The 13,927-nt window shown below is 38.2% G+C and overlaps 1 long non-coding RNA gene across 1 annotated transcript; it reads left to right on the top strand.

The window, feature by feature from the left end:
* The first annotated feature begins 10,469 nt into the window (after positions 1-10,469).
* LOC131011784 (uncharacterized) lies at positions 10,470-11,791 on the top strand. Its single transcript, XR_009097112.1, has 2 exons — positions 10,470-11,216; positions 11,577-11,791. It is a non-coding gene; the product is annotated as an uncharacterized LOC131011784 (long non-coding RNA).
* The last annotated feature ends 2,136 nt before the right edge of the window (positions 11,792-13,927 follow it).

Here is a 13,927-nt window from a genome sequence, read left to right as displayed (position 1 = left end):
TGATAGTTCTACTGAAAATCTTGGCATGAAGACTAGTTGTTATTTTGCAAACTTATCAATAAATACTAACATAGATTTAAATTGCAATAATCATAACTCTGGCGTTAATCATAACTCCACTCACTCTAATTTTATAAATAACTATTAACTTGTAACACTCCAAATATTTAGATTTATTATATAAGTTTGATTATTAGTATCTTCTGTTATAGCTTATTATTTTTTTAGATAATTTTATGATACATATAGATATGTAAGATTAATTTTTTTAATATCTAGATTGTTGTTATTTATTATTATTATTATTATTATTATTATTATTATTATTATTATTATTATTATTATTATTATTATTATTATTATTATTATTATTATTATTATTATTATTATTATTTCGATTTCTAGTAGAACTAGAACTCTTTTTAACATCTTTATTCTTTATCTTATTAGGAGATATATACATGCAAGCAATCATTATATATATATATATATATATATATATATATATATATATTTTTTTTTTTTTTAAAGACTGTTTTAATTAATTATATTAGTGCCAAAGTTCGCGTTTTTTTTTAATTAGATTGATTTACTTTTCTTTTATTAGAAGTGAGCACAATTTAGTTGGTGTTTATTTTGTAATTATTAAGTTGTATATATATATATATATATATATATATTTATATATTAAGATAATTGCTTTAGCTTAATTACAATAGAATGCGATTTTTAAGTTTTTAAAACAAATTACTATCTTTTAGTTTAAGTCTTACTTTTAGGTATTTTTGTTATTGCTATACACGTTTCTTAAAAAATAAAAAAAGGATTTATACACATATGTTTTCCATAGTTATCAACATTCCCAAGAATTTGTATAAATAGGAGTTAATTTGTTTAGCCGAGGAGGACTAAAAGGTTTCAGCAGAATAATTAAATTTTTTTTTCATGCGTGGCGTTGCATGCGGATCAAGAGTTTTTCTTTCAAGTTAATTTTTTTTTTACATCTTCAACTTTTCAAGATTTAGGTGAGGGATTATATGCTTGTGGTTATATTCATGTATGTTTTTATATGCTCTTATTTTCATGTTTGATTATACTTGCTCAGCCATGTAGAAATACATGTTCAACCATGTAGAAATACATGTTCAGAATATCAGCCATGTTGAAATACATGTTCAGCCATGTTGAAATACATGTTCAGGGGCTCTCAGTTCGCCCATCAGATTATCAATATATGTGTATGACGATGTGAATTTTTTGCATGTTTAAACGTATGTGAATATTTGCATGGTTTCTCACTGAGTATATTTTCAATATGCTCACCCCTTATCTTCTCAGTTTTGCAGTTATGGAGTTGAGGTGGCCATGGAAGTCGAGAATGACTAGAGATTTAGTCTTTCCATAGAAATTTAAGTTGAACTTGTTAAGTTTTAATTTATTGTTTTTTTTTTCATGTTACTACTTTAGTTTTAGCAAGTTGATTTTAAATTAGTTTAAATTTTGATAGTCAATGAATTTTATTTTTATCTATTAGTTTTTCAAAGATTTTATATAGAAAAGTTTATGAAAATTGGGGCGTTACATAACTTAGAAATAATATAAATCCTTTTTTTTTTCTCCTCTTTAAAGAGTCTGATTTAGAAATAATCTAATGTCTAATTTATGCATAAATACATAGCATAAATTAATTATGAACTAATTAAAACAATTCTACATGTCTAGGTACTAAAAGATTTCTATTGATATGTAATTGATGGAAAATCCTCCACATATCAAGATATAAACTATGTCAAATCCCACTATGTTCCTTTTAAATAAATATATTTTCCTCCACTAATAGCTGATACTCAGAAATAATTCATGTTGTTCACATTCCTCACTTAAATGTTGAAACTAGCAAATTAAAATTTTGAAACTCTGAAAATTCGTACCTGGCTAGGCTGGATGAGATGGAGCGCAGAGCTTTTATTATTATTTATGCTAGTCCAATGATTCAATTGCAAACTCAACTGCTCTGATACCACTTTGTCACAGCCCGACCTAAGCTAGTGAATAGTTAAGTCGGGGAAAAGTGTGACTGAAACAGAGTAAGAAATGAAAAAGAAAATAGGTCTCAATAATAATCACTAACCTGCTTAAACAATAATTTACCATGATGTCTGGTAATTATAAGCAATCACTTCTAAAAACTCCTGAGTAGACAACTTACAATAATATAACGACAAGTTGTCTAAGCATCAAGTGGCATAATCTCTAAGCTATTAGTTTGAATTTTTTGCAACAAATCAATAAGGTGAAATGTACTAAGCGTTGCAGCGGAATAACTTAAGTGGATTTACATATATGAAGACATGGAATCCTGAGCCTAATTTAGTACTTATACATCCAAACTTTGCTCTGCTTGCATCCATCTTCATCACAGCTTAACCTGCATATTTAGAAACATATGCAGAGCTGAGTAATAAAAAAAAACACTCAATGGTCACATGCCAGAATAACTTGAAAGCTTGCTCTTAGAGCTATTAATTGAACTTGTCCTCTCAAGCATCACACAAGAGTTTTATTTAAATAACCTGTGCATGCAAAACTGTAAAACTTCTCTGTAATTATCATAAACTTCATATGCGTCTGCAGACATACTTCTTTGCACTCTACCATATCTGCAATGATAAATGTGTGCCGAGAAGGTGGCCACCTTCTACGATCACTGACCGGCTGTTACGCTAAATCGGCTCAAGGTGGTAGATCGGCCGATACGCTAAACCAACCCACGGACCAAAATCGGTCGATACGCTAAACCGGCTCACGGTCCTAGGCCGGCCGATATGCTAGATCAACTCACGGTCCCTTGTGTACACTAATCCTGTCTAACATCTGGATAGAAAAGGATCCGAATTCGATTAACTTCTGGTGCCAGATATGTATCATACAAGCTCATAAATTTTTTGGCAAGTCAATAACTTTAATATAACTTCATTCATGTAAACATCATTAAATTGTGCGCACTTCAAATTCTGAGTTTAGAATACCCACCTGATCGTGGTCTGACGACACATGTAAATCTGAATTATTGCTTCACCTTTTTCCTTGTGCTTGACCTTCAGTATAAAACAACTGACTAATAAATAATGAGGAAATGATATGGACTTGCCTTATGAATAATACTTATGTTGGTCAAGGTGATAGTTCTACTGAAAATCTTGGCATGAAGACTAGTTGCTATTTTGCAAACTTATCAATAAATACTAACATAGACTTGAATTGCAATAATCATAACTCTGGCGTTAATCATAACTCTACTCACTCTAATTTTATAAATAACTATTAACTTAGAAATAATATAAATCTTTTTTTTTTCTCTTCTTTAAAGAGCCTGATTTAGAAATAATCTAATGTCTAATTTATGCATATATAGGGTAATAACATAAATTGATTATGAACTAATTAAATAATTCTACATGTCTAGGCCATTTAATAAATCAAATAATTATTAGTTGTTGGGGATGAATCCAACGATTACGGATAAGGATGTCGGGGTCGTCCGATACGATGGGCACTAGCAACCTGAAACACGAACAACATTAGAGCCCTTCTTGGAGCACCGGTGGGGGTGTCGATGGAAGGGCCTCCGACGCTCAAGTTAGTAAACAATATTAATAAAAATCGTATTGAAAGCAATTGAAAGTAAATGAAAGAGTAAATCGGGTCGATCTGGTCGACGGAGTTGAAGGCGATTGAGCAATGAGCGAGGGCCGTTGGATCGTCTCGGTTGATCTGATCACCGGAAAACCTAAGGCTGAGAGCGTAGAGGCAGAATAGTGCGAGTGGGGAGAGAAGGTGGAGAGAACGTGTTAGAGTGCGAATGATTGTCTGCGTCAATTAACCTAATTGGTCTTTATTTATACCATGATGGCCTGACGGCTAGGGTTTTGCTGACACGTCCCCCTCAACCCTAGTTGTTTCGATATTTGTGGGGTCAATATCCCTGATCCGTCTTCTGCCTTCTTCCCCAAGTCGGTACCCTCTCTAGGGTTTGGGTCGATGGGCCTTGATGACCGAGAGTACAGGCTGAATTAATTGGAATTAATTCAGTGTTTTTAAATTGGGCTAGATGTTTAGGCCATAAATATTTATTCAAATGGGCTATACGAAATTTGTCCACTACAGTTTGTCCCCCACTCTCTAGTTGGAATCTTCTCCTAGAGAGTATAATTATTTGAATGAGTAAATTCATTTTCGATAAATGACGTGTCAACTCTTTGAGTGGGGAATTTCCTGAACCCAAGAATTTGAAATGATATAGTATGATTTTAGGGGCCGAAGGTGAGCCGTCCTTTTTCGTTCTAGCATATATTAGGATTGTAATCATATGCGCTTATATGCATTAATAAGGCTAGGAATGATAGTTCATAATTTAACTATTTTGGGCTAATGAAATTTGTGGGCCCAAAATCAATATATTGGGCATGGCCCTTTTTAATTAATTAGGCTTTTGGCTGGCCCCAAACCCATCACTTTTAGGAGCTAGGGTTTCACAAAAGAGAAATGGAGCAGCTGCAGCCCTAGAGGCACCGCTTCAGAGGCGGAATCTCAGACCAAGCGTCCCTGAGACGCGGCTGCCGGTGGTGTTTGCTCCGATGTCCCGGGAGCCGACGGCGAGGCCTGATAAATGGACTAGAGGTGCCGGCGGGCTCTTTTGGAGCCGGCGGCGAAGCCCGATAGGCGGACTAGAGGCGGCGGCGGGCCATGGTGGCTTCGGGAGAAAGCTATGGTGACCGGAGAAATCGGCGGAGAGAAAGATAGCTGCGTTGTCGGTTTTAACGGAGGTGGGGGCGGCGACGGCGGATCTGCCAGAGGCAGACGAGAGAGATGGCTGCGCGAGTCTTGAGAGAAAGAGGATGAACTGAGTTTTCCTTCTTTTCCTTTTTCCTTTTTCCTTTTTTTTCGTTTTTTGTTGTAGATCTGATGAATTTGACCAGAGATGTGAGGGGCAGCCGGTCCTTTCCCGGAGATTCTCAGGCAGTTTTTGCGTGGTCCGACGGGATGAGAGAGAAAGGTGGTGCTGGTGTGAGCAGCGGCGGCGTAGGCTCGCCGGATTTTGGAGATGACGGCGAAAGTGATAGAGTCGGCCGGATCTTATTCTGTCTTCTTCTTCTTCTTTGTTTTTGTTTTGATAGATGATGTAAAAATCGATGTTCTTGCAAGTATGTTGGCGTCGGTTTACTGGGATCCAGGGGGTGGCTGGACGCAGCTGTTCAGTCAAGGATTTTTCTTTGTCATGTTCGTATTTTTTCCTTGTAAATTTCCCCAATCTTCAAGTTTTGAAGAAAAATGTGAGTTAATGCTCGTTAGAGTTGGAATAAGATAAGAAATTTCAAGATTTTTCTTGCAGATGAATGTTTGATGAACGACGTGTTATTCTGCAATAATCCAATGAACATGAGATTATTTTTTGTTGGTTTTGAGGAAGTCAATTTGGGACTACATGGTTGAACAGGACATGAGGGTTGATGGGATCAATCCCTCAATCTCTCTTTGATTTTTTAACTTATTACTCTCCGGTTCAGAGAGAAATAATTGGGGCACAAGGGTGATAAGGTTGTTCCTTACCCGAGAAATAATTGGAGCACAAGGGTGATAAGGTTGTTCCTTTATTTACTCTTGCTGTGCAATTAAAAATAAAGGGGGTGTCATGGTCGATGGGATTGAGAAAGTAAAAAAAGAAATGCATGAAATTTTAGGGGCCCCATGGAATAAGGTCGAAAGACCTGCGGTTTTCAAAACTTGGGACTTTGAATTTAGTTTGACAAAAGGAGATAAGGTCGATGGGTCTATCACCTTTCTCCTGCATAACTATGCTTGACATTGTACTAATTTTTTTGGGAGTTGTAGTTCGACTTGGGCGTGACTAGGGACTTAATTGACGTATTTGAAACATAATTTTTTATGATTGTCGTTTCTTGATTTTGATCCAAGCTTGTTGTAAATATTTGCATATTTACTGTTTGTTGAAGCATGCTAAATTTATCTAAGTGTTTGAACTATGGAGCCCATTAGGGGCGATAGGGACGATAATCTTATGCATGATAATTTTAGATTTGGGCCCATCGGGGCGATAGGGGCAATAGTAGCTTATAATAAATATGGACTTAGCCCTTTGGGGTCAATAGAGGCAATAGTTTTCATGAATAAAAATTTAGGAATCGGGCCCAACAGGGCGATAGGGGTGATAACCCATATGTGTAAATAAATTAAAACTTGGCCCCATTGGATCAATAGAGACAATAATTTTCATATAAAAACTTAGGAATCGGGCCCAACAGGGCGATGGGGACGATACCCTTATGTGTAAATAAATTAAAACTTGGTCCCATTGGATCAGTAGGGACAATAATTTTCATATAAAAACTTAAGAATCGGGCCCAACAGAGCGATGGGGGCGATACCCCTATGTGTAAATAAATTAAAACTTGGCCCCATTGGATCAATATGGACAATAATTTTCATATAAAAACTTAGGAATCGGGCCCAACAGGGTGATGGGGGCGATACTCATATGTGTAAATAAATTAAAACTTGGCCCTATTGGATCAATAGGGACAATAATTTTTATATAAAAGCTTAGGAATCGGGCCCAACAGGGCGATGGGGGTGATACCCCTATGTGTAAATAAATTAAAACTTGACCCATTGGATCAATATGGACAATAATTTTCATATAAAAACTTAGGAATCGGGCCCAACAGGGCGATGAAGGCGACACCCTTATGCACGATAAGCTAGGATTTAGCCCCATTAGGTCAATAGGGGCAGTTTGATCTACTTGCTCAATATATATCAACTAAAATAAGGGCAACATGAACAACAAATCCAATACTTTAAATGTATGACAACAAATGATATGCCCCGATAGGGATGACTTGGTTGACATAGTTCGAATATGAAAAGTAAAAGCTAAATCCCATTTGGGTGACACGATCAATGATATCACAATATCCACTGTAGTGTAAAGGTCAAACATGTTTTTAAAAAATTAAAGATGATGTTGGGCAATGGAGTCGTACCTGTTTATGTGAGTAAATCGCCCTTGCATGAACGTCTTCTTATTATTCTCAACACTACTTGACTAGGTTGGGGCGGTCCTTGTGCTCACATGGCCTTCATCCTTGCTACTTTAGGGGCTTTGATTATTATGTCACGTGCACGGGAAGGATCAATCGGGTCGTCTAGTAGGACTCGACGTTTGGTTGATGAGGATGAGGATAACGTGTTAGAAATTCCTACTGGAGTGGAGATCAGGTCTGGCGAGGTGAATCGGGTGATTCATCTCAAGAGATAGGCTTAGGGATTAATGGTGCTGACGGACTTTATGGAGTCCGGGTTGATGAGACATTTTTGTTAGGTAAAAATCATCCGTCAAAATTTACCAACACGAACTAGATGTATAACCTTCTGATATTATACAATATACCTAGATGGGTTAGCCTTCACGCACCTGGTACGGTCCTTAGGGCTGATCATAGTGTCGCGGGTTGGATGTGTATGTATGAGAAGACCTTCAAAGAAGGTCTACGACTTCATCTTCCCTGTTTGGTCCTTGAGTTCTTACATTATCATCATATCTCGCGCGGGTCAACTTATGCCTAATGTCTGGCAGGTGTTGATGGGTATGCAAGCTTTCGGAGAGTTGAAAGGCTTCAAGGTCGACCTTGAAGATGTGTAGACAACTTACACGGTTCAAGAAAACAACATGGAGAGAGGGCGATACCAGTTATCACGGGAAAGAAAGCTTCCCGAATTGGTTTGTGGTGTTGTGGATTCTGGTTCGGCCTGGAAAAAGAAATACTTTTTTATGAACTATGAGGCCCTTTGCGACCTGACGGGCTATGATATTCCCTCGGCTTGGTGTAATGCCCGTGAGTATTTTTGGGTTGATCGGGTCGTTATGGGTTAACTGTCTTCTAACTCATATCAAAACAATTAAATAGGGCCACCTGGGCGATGGGGATAATCCTTCCCATTTTATTTGTATGTGAAATCAGTAGGGGCCATAAGATTTTAATTATTTCCCATAATACAAAAACATCAGGTCGATAGGGTCGGCTGATTCGACTTCCCCTGTATTCCTATTATTAAAACACAATACATGATAATCTCTAACAAGCCGAAGAGGTCAGTAAGATCAATTTTATAATATGTCCGTGGAAGCAAGATGCTCGGTTGAGCATATGAGTTTTAGATATTTTCTTATGGCAGACGGGCTAAACAAGAACATGAAGGTGTTGGGTCGATTATTTGCTCATTTCATATTTTTCTTTCTCCCGCAAAAATCATTTCAAGGCAAATAGAAGAAAAGTTATATCTGGACAATGGGGTCAATAGGGTTGACCAAGGTGATGGTGTTGATCCCTTGTATTCAACTATGTATAATTTTTTTAGTACAAGAACTAAGACGCCCATTAGGGGCGATAGGGGCAATAGCCCTTGTGCATAAGAATTTATAACTTGGGCTCATAAGCCTTGTGCACGAAAATTTAAGACTTGGCCCCATCAAGGCAATAGGGGAAATGACCCTTATATTTGAAAATTTATTACTCGGGCCCAACAGGACGATAGGGGCAATAATAGCCCTTGTGCATGAAAACTTATGACTTGGCCCTATTAAAGCGATAGGGGCAATGACCCTTATGTATGAAAATTTAGGACTTGGCTCCATCAGGGCAATAGGGGCAATGACCCTTGTGTATGAAAATTTATGATTTGGGTCTATCGGGGTGATAGGGGCAATAGCCCTTATATATGAAAATTTAAGAATTGGACCCAACAGGGCGATAAGGGCAATAACCCTTGTACATGAACATTTAGGATTTGGGTCCATTAGGGCGATAGGGGCAATAACTCTTATGTGTGAAAATTTAAAAATTGGATCCAACAGGGCGATAAGGGCAATAACTCTTGTACATGAACATTTAAGATTTGGGTCCATCAGGGCGATATGGGCAATAGCCCTTATATATGAAAATTTAAGAATTGGACCCAACAGGGCGATAAGGGCAATAACCCTTGTACATGAACATTTAGGATTTGGGTCCATTAGGGCGATAGGGGCAATAGCCCTTATGTGTGAAAAATTAAAAATTGGATCCAACAGGGCAATAAGGGCAATAACTCTTGTACATGAACATTTAAGATTTGGGTCCATCAGGGCGATAGGGGCAATAGCCCTTATATATGAAAATTTAAAAAATTGGACCCAATTGGGCGATAAGGGCAATAACCTTTGTACATGAACATTTAGGATTTGGGTCCATCAGGGCGATAGGGGCAATAGCCCTTGTAGATAAAAATTTAGGAATTGGTCCAAACAGGTCGATAGGGGTGATAACCCTTGTGCATAAAAAAATTGAAACTTGGCCCTTTTGAGGCGATAGATTCAATGATTTTCATGTATGAAACTTAAGAGTACCGCCTGATACGGGCTACTAGGTTGTTGCTCAAATGTAAATTAACAATCAACAACAATGCTTAATAGGGGCAACTTGATATACTTGCTTAACATATATCAACTAAAATAAGGGCAATAGGGATAACATAGCCAATACTTTAAATGTATGATAACGCATGATAAGCCCCGGTAAGGGTGATTTGGTTGATATACTTCAAATATGGAAAGTAAAAGCTAAACCCCATTTGGGCGGTACGGTCAATAATAATCACAATATCTATTGTTTCTTACCGAGGATGAAGAGTCATCTGGGTTGATCTCAATTCCATTGGGTGTAAGCGGGATATCCTCAATATCTATCATGGGGTTAATAGGAACCCGAAATCGATTAGGGCGTTGCATTTGAATTGGCGGAGGCGTTTGGATCTAGGTGAGAGCTTTCAGTCGGGCGAGTAGCTCCTGGTTTTGTTTCTCCAACAACAACCGACTCTCCCTTTCTTGGGCCATCTGGTCCATCAGGTCATTGAGTTTGGCGCCTATCTCCACTTGGGCCAACAACTCGGTTTGTGAGGGAGCATCGGTCATGTCGCGTGTGTCGTTATGGGTACTCATGGTAGAACTCGGTGATTGTTTATTGGGAATGCTTGATTGCTAGGGCCCCACGGTGGGTGCCAAATTGTTGGGGATGAATCCAACGATTACGGATAAGGACGTCGGGGTTGTCAGATACGATGGACACTAGCAACCTGAAACATGAACAACATTATAGCCCTTCTTGGAGTACCGGTGGGGTTGTCGATGGAAGGGCCTCCGACGCTCAAGTTAGTAAACAATATTAATAAAAATCGTATTGAAAGCAATTGAAAGTAAATGAAAGAGTAATCGGGTCGATCTGGTCGACGGAGTTGAAGGTGAGTGAGTAATGAACGAGGGCCGTTGGGTCGTCTCGGTTGATCTGATCACCGGAAAACCTAAGGCTGAGAGCGTGGAGGCAGAATAGTGCGAGTGGGGAGAGAAGGTGGAGAGAACGTGTTGGAGTGCGAATGATTGTCTGCGTCAATTGATCTAATTGGTCTTTATTTATACCATGATGGCCTGACGGCTAGGGTTTTGCTGACACGTCCCCCTCAACCCTAGTTGTTTCGATATTTGTGGGGTCGATATCCCTGATCCGTCTTCTGCCTCCTTCGCCAAGTCGGTACCCTCTCTAGGGTTTGGGTCGATGGGCCTTGATGACCGAGAGTACAGGCTGAATTAATTGGAATTAATTCAGTGTTTTTAAATTGGGCTAGATGTTTGGGCCATAAATATTTATTCAAATGGACTATACAAAATTTGTCCACTACAACTATCTTAGACTATCTAAACCCATTAGAAATATTAATATGCCCATCAGAATTTCTGGCCCAAGTATTTTGTAAGCCCAATTAAATATTGTCAGATTAATACATCTCTTTCTCCTTTCTATTTTCCTCACGCGGACATGCTCAAACGGTCAAACCCTCCTTTCCCCTCGGTCCCTCTCTCAGCCGTCTCTCTCCCGCTCTACCTCTCCGGCGATTGTCGCCGGCTCTCGCCGCCTCCGGCGCGGCGAGGCTGATGCATCTGCTTCCCTTCCTCTTTCCTCCCTCTTCTTCCTACATCCAATTCCCCAAATTCTAAAATCAAATCAACCTAGGGTTTTATAATCTCCCCCTTCAATTTTACTCCTCCGGCGAATAACGCCGCCGCCGCCGCCCAGCTCGTCGCGCCGCCGCCTTTTCCGTCTCAGGTAAGCTCTCTTTCTCCCTCTCTCACGAACTATCTCTTTCTCTGCTCCATCTCTCTCTGCCCCCTCTCGGTCTCCCTCTCGATCTCTCTCTCTCTCCTGTTCGCGGCGGCCGCTGCGAGCCGCGCCGGCGGTGGCCGCCTCCCCTGCTCCGCCTCCCTCTCCCTCTCGCGTCTCACTCTCTCTCCCTCGTTCAACCTCTGTCTCTGTCTTTACTCTCTGTTTCCCTCTCCCTCGCTCAAACTCTCTCTCTCCTACTGCCGCTTGCCTTTTCTTCCTCCTCTGTTTCTGTTTCTCTTACTTTTCTTTCTTTTCTAGTTTAATAGCTTGTTTAGCAGATCCCTAACTATTTCCTTATTTCAGGAATCGTTGATTCAACTCCGGCGAGGCAGTCCGTCTCTTGATGGTGCAGCTCAAGTTTCTATTTTTTTCTTATTCTGTAAATTTATTCTCTTTTGTTGATTTACCGATAAATCGATATTTGATGGGGAAAAAGCATATTGTTTTGTAGAGCATATTTGTTGATTGTTGCAACTATGCTTGTTATCTACTTGTGAAGGTTATTATTCTGTACATAAGAGCATCCGCAATGGGATTACATGATAGCCTACTTTACAAGGGGATCACATGGTGTAAAGATGCTGCATTGGGGTACACACTTACAGATAGCTTATATGATAACATTAGTTTTGATTTTTATACTTTTTAATTGCTCAAATTTAAATAACACATTTTACTAATAATTAAAATTTCATTAAAATAAAAAATCTAAAAATTATATTAAAAAAAATTAAAAACATAATTTAAATTACATAAATTAAACTCCTAGTCTAGATAAGATCACGACGTTTGAGCATTTCTTGGATCATGTGCTCGTGGGCCATCCTATGGACTGCCGAAGGCATCTCCTCACCGGACTGAGGAGCATCCCCCAAATTACACCCCAATAAATCGGGATGATATTCGTCGGATAGATTGGGGCACCAATTTAGGTCATAGTAATTTGAGTTGTGTGGATCCATGGAGGGTGTAGAGAGAGGAAGAAAGGAAGAAGTAAGGATGAAGAAGAAGAAGTGAGGGTGTAGGGAAAAAATGAGGAAGAAGAAGAATAAATAGAAGAAAAAGAAGAGAAAAAAAAATAAAAAAATTGAACGGTCAAAATTCACGCAAATGAAGGCAGCAACAGTTAAATCGAATTTTTTTTTTATCGGCGCGTGCATCACACGCGCCTTACACTATCATCAAAATGGGCTACACGATAGAACGTGTAGCCCTCGTGTAACTCTCGCCCGCAACGCTTACACGATAGCAGACTTACACGAGTAAGCTGCTATCGTGTAGACGTTGCCAATGCTCTAACTATTGAATTGTACTGTATGAAAAGGAATACTACCTGCTTGATGAACTGATTTGCTGTGAAAGCTTGTTGGAATAACTGATTGTGGCAGATTTTTGTGTTTGGATGAATGATTGTTGGTATGTTTACGATTGTCATAATTGGTTGAAGGCTACGTCTTGGCTAGATACTTAATTATGATTAATCAACTTAATATTCTAACTTACGCTAATAAAGCTAGCTGACTAATCTGCAAGTTATTAAAAGAGTTGGGCTTGGCTCCTAAATTTTACACTAAAACTGCATTCATGTACATAACTTGGGCTCTGTTACTCCACATTCAAATAAAATTGCTGGCCAAAATGCTAATTATTGGACTTTTCTTTAAACAAAATTGAGTCCATAATACTTAGTAATATTGTATCTATGTGGCTATTACACATAAGCATTAAACTGATTTTCATGATTTTACTCGTATGACTCCCGTCACTGATAGTCAAGCTGAATTCTACTTATGCTAAATTGAGAAGACATAAGATTTTCTAAGCGAGTACAAATCAACATCGTTCTGTACACACTTCAATTTCTATTCTAACTATTTAGTTCACGAGCAATCAACATAATAAGCAACTGACTATCTATTAGGTAGGAGCTTTACAAAATTGCAGTCAGAGTATATTTGTTAAAAAAAAATGAGAGATAATGAAGATATTCCTTTTTTTAGTGAAAAGAGAAATAATTATTTGTGGATCACAACAACATTTGGTATAGATAAAGATTTGAATGAGCATGTTTGTTATGTATTGATATTTCATTTTAGAAAATGACCTATTGAATTATGACGTTCAAATAAGAAAATACGATTCATTGAATTGAGACGAATACAATATCACTTTTATATAATAGATCTTGATCAAAATTTGGATTCGATCTCAATTTGATTTCAATTCAAGTCCGGGCTAGATTTAGACCGATCCATCCCACCGCACATATCATGTAGCCGCGCGTATACAAATGTTTGTGAAAAGAAAAGCTTAGTAGTAATAGTTAGAGAGATTCCTCAAAAAAAGTAGTTAGGGAGAAGGCAAACATGATAAGAAGGTGTTGTGTGCGAAAATACTAGTCCAAAACACTAGCCCACAAACGACATTCAAAACACCATACAATGGCAATACATCAACAACTCCAAATATATCTATTAAAGATTAATGTTGTCTCGCGGATTAAGATTCGTATCTAACAATTATTAAATAACATCAAACTTATAAATATATTGCTTATTGATGCATATATTTATCATTTTTCACATTACACAAGTGGATTTAGACACCAAATATTGATCAACCACCATCATACAAAGAGACATGCATTAAAACTT

The sequence above is a fragment of the Salvia miltiorrhiza genome, chromosome 2, assembly GCF_028751815.1.
Source record: "Salvia miltiorrhiza cultivar Shanhuang (shh) chromosome 2, IMPLAD_Smil_shh, whole genome shotgun sequence".
Lineage (NCBI taxonomy): Eukaryota > Viridiplantae > Streptophyta > Magnoliopsida > Lamiales > Lamiaceae > Salvia > Salvia miltiorrhiza.
This window is presented reverse-complemented; position numbering and strand designations above follow the sequence as displayed.